Source organism: Melanerpes formicivorus, unplaced genomic scaffold, assembly GCF_026170545.1.
Source record: "Melanerpes formicivorus ecotype bairdi unplaced genomic scaffold, bMelFor1.0.p_v2 SCAF_320, whole genome shotgun sequence".
Taxonomy (NCBI): domain Eukaryota; kingdom Metazoa; phylum Chordata; class Aves; order Piciformes; family Picidae; genus Melanerpes; species Melanerpes formicivorus.
This window is the reverse complement of record NW_027142672.1, coordinates 41157-45000: the sequence shown is the minus strand read 5'-3', so window position 1 is coordinate 45000 and position 3844 is coordinate 41157.

The window sequence follows — 3844 nt, the reverse complement described above, 5'->3', positions numbered from 1 at the left end:
TTTGCGCGGAGCCCCCCCTCCCGACGTTGCCTCTTGCCGCTGCTGCCACCCCCAGCTCCCCACACCCCCCGGCTCCCGTTACCGCTATGCACGGAGCCCCCCCGCCCGCCGTTATCTCTTGCCGCTGCCGCGACCCATCTCCCCCCCCCCCGCCGCCGCTAACTGCCCCCCGAAGCCGCTAGCAGCTGGGCACCCCCCGCCAAAGCCGCCGCGGCTTCCCCTTCCCACATTGTCCCCTGGAGGGGGGATCGCGACGCGGGCTGCCGCTTCCCTCCCGGGCTGCCCGGCTGCTCTCTAACCCCTGCGACCGAGGCGGCGCTGTTAGGGCGGCCGTGCCGGTGCCCCTTGCCGCAGCTAGCCTCTCGCCGCTGCCCCTCCCGTCCGTCGTCCCCCGTCCCCAAAAACTTGCTGCTCTCCACGCTGGAGCCTGCACGGGGGAGGTTGCGCTCCGCTCCTCCGGCCCTAAAGCCGCCCTCGCCCGCCCCCCGGCTTGCCGCTTGGCTGGGCTGCCCGCCCGCCCGCTAATCCCCCCAACGCCCCCACCCCAAAAACACCCCAGCCCTACCGCATGCCGCTCCCCCTCTCCCCGCTCTCGCTGACCGCTGCCACCCCCCCCCCACCCCTCCCCCCCGAAACAAACCCCCCAGCCCTACCGCATGCCGCTCCCCCTCTCTCCCTAGCCTGCCCCCCCCCGCCGTCGCTTGCTGCTGCTGCTGCCGCCGCCGCCGCCGCCGCCGCCGCCGGCGGGACCCGCCTCGGTCTGGTGGCGCGCGCTCGGAGATCCCCGGCTACCCGTCCGTCCGTCCCTCCCTCCCGCCCCGCCCCGGGGGAGGGCCCGGGGCAGCGCGGGCAGGCGGGGAGCAAAAAAAGGCGCGGGCGCCAAAAAACGTCGGGGTCCCGGGGTGGCGGAGGGGGGCGGCGGCGGGGGCGGCGGCGGGTACACGGCGCCGGGTCCAGGGCGCCGGGTCCAGCCCGTCCCGGGGCGGGGACAGGTGGTGTCGTCCGTCCCCGCCCCCGTAACCTGCTCTGAAGCATCCGCTTCCCGCCGCGGTTCGCCCTCCACCCCCCCGCCGCACACGCAGCTGCCGCTTCCCGCCGCCTCTGCCCCCCGCCCCGGGATCAACCACCCGCCGGGTCCAGCCGGTCCCGGTCCCGGGAACCTGCTCCCGGGGCCAGCCGGAGCCACGCCCCCTCCTCTGACGCTTCCAGCTGCCGCCTCCCCTCCCACCCCCCAAACTCACACTGGCCCTCGCCGGCCCGCCCACCCGCCTACCTGCTTGCCCGCCGCCGCTGGGTGGCGTGCCGGACACTCTCGCACACAGGTACACAGACAGGGACACAGGGACACAGGCACTCAGGCACACAGGGACACAGGGACACAGGGACACAAGGACACAGGGACACAGGCACTCAGGCACTCAGGCACTCAGGGACACAGGGACACAGGGACACAGGCACTCAGGCACTCAGGGACACAGGGACACAGGGACACAGGCACTCAGGCACTCAGGGACACAGGGACACAGGGACACAGGCACTCAGGCACTCAGGCACTCAGGGACACAGGGACACAGGGACACAGGCACTCAGGCACACAGGGACACAGGTGGCGGGCCGGAGGCCGCTCTCCACTGTGTGGCAGGGGTCCAAGAGCCACCCCAGCCCAACCCAGAGGGTCTTTTGCACCTCTCTAGAGGCCACCCAGAGACCCCAGGCCGCAGCAGAAGCCTCTCCCGCACGCTCTGCAGGCTTCTCAGCCACCCCAGGCCGCAGCAGAAGCCTCTCCCGCACGCTCTGCAGGCTTCTCAGCCACCCCAGGCCGCACCAGAAGCCTCCCCCGCACGCTCTGCAGGCTTCCGACCCACCCCAGGCCGCACCAGAAGCCTCCCCCCGCAAGCTCTGCAGGCTTCCGACCCACCCCAGGCCGCAGCAGAAGCCTCCCCCGCACGCTCTGCAGGCTTCTCAGCCACCCCAGGCCGCACCAGAAGCCTCTCCCGCACGCTCTGCAGGCTTCTCAGCCACCCCAGGCCGCACCAGAAGCCTCTCCCGCATGCTCTGCAGGCTTCTCAGCCACCCCAGGCCGCACCAGAAGCCTCCCCCGCACGCTCTGCAGGCTTCTCAGCCACCCCAGGCCGCACCAGAAGCCTCTCCCCGCATGCTCTGCAGGCTTCTCAGCCACCCCAGGCCGCACCAGAAGCCTCCCCCGCACGCTCTGCAGGCTTCTCAGCCACCCCAGGCCGCACCAGAAGCCTCTCCCGCATGCTCTGCAGGCTTCTCAGCCACCCCAGGCCGCACCAGAAGCCTCCCCCGCACGCTCTGCAGGCTTCTCAGCCACCCCAGGCCGCACCAGAAGCCTCTCCCGCACGCTCTTCAGGCTTCTCAGCCACCCCAGGCCGCACCAGAAGCCTCCCCCGCACGCTCTGCAGGCTTCTCAGCCACCCCAGGCCGCACCAGAAGCCTCTCCCGCACGCTCTGCAGGCTTCTCAGCCACCCCAGGCCGCACCAGAAGCCTCCCCCGCACGCTCTGCAGGCTTCTCAGCCACCCCAGGCCGCACCAGAAGCCTCCCCCGCACGCTCTGCAGGCTTCCCACCCACCCCAGGCCGCAGCAGAAGCCTCTCCCGCACGCCCTGCAGGCTTCTCAGCCACCCCAGGCCGCAGCAGAAGCCTCTCCCGCACGCTCTGCAGGCTTCTCAGCCACCCCAGGCCGCAGCAGAAGCCTCTCCCGCACGCTCTGCAGGCTTCTCAGCCACCCCAGGCCGCAGCAGAAGCCTCTCCCGCACGCTCTGCAGGCTTCTCAGCCACCCCAGGCCGCACCAGAAGCCTCTCCCGCACGCTCTGCAGGCTTCTCAGCCACCCCAGGCCGCAGCAGAAGCCTCTCCCGCACGCTCTGCAGGCTTCTCAGCCACCCCAGGCCGCACCAGAAGCCTCCCCCGCACGCTCTGCAGGCTTCTCAGCCACCCCAGGCCGCACCAGAAGCCTCTCCCGCACGCTCTTCAGGCTTCTCAGCCACCCCAGGCCGCACCAGAAGCCTCCCCCGCACGCTCTGCAGGCTTCTCAGCCACCCCAGGCCGCAGCAGAAGCCTCTCCCGCACGCTCTGCAGGCTTCTCAGCCACCCCAGGCCGCAGCAGAAGCCTCCCCCGCACGCTCTGCAGGCTTCTCAGCCACCCCAGGCCCCAACAGAAGCCTCTCCCGCACGCTCTGCAGGCTTCCGACCCACCCCAGGCCGCACCAGAAGCCTCCCCCGCACGCTCTGTAGGCTTCTGACCCACCCCAGGCCCCAACAGAAGCCTCCCCCGCACGCTCTGCAGGCTTCTCAGCCACCCCAGGCCGCAGCAGAAGCCTCTCCCGCACGCTCTGCAGGCTTCTCAGCCACCCCAGGCCGCAGCAGAAGCCTCTCCCGCACGCTCTGCAGGCTTCTCCGCCACCCCAGGCCGCACCAGAAGCCTCTCCCGCACGCTCTGCAGGCTTCCGACCCACCCCAGGCCGCACCAGAAGCCTCCCCCGCACGCTCTGCAGGCTTCTCCGCCACCCCAGGCCGCACCAGAGGATCTTTTGCACCTCTCTGGACGCCAGCCAGAGACTCCAGGCCGCACCAGAGGCCCCCCCCCCAACCATTTACAGGCTGCAGTGCCAGCCTAGGCCCCGCTGGCAGCCTCCCTTGTCTGCTTTGGAAGGCCTCCCATCCACTCCAGACCTGCCTGGAGGCCTCCCTCGACTGCTCCCGGGGCCCTCGAAGCCACCCTAGGCCTTTCTGGAGGACCTGCTCGACCGCTCGGGCGGCTTCTGACGCACCCTCGGCCATCCGGCGCCCAGCAGCTCCCAGGGCCAGGCACCGGCCTCCC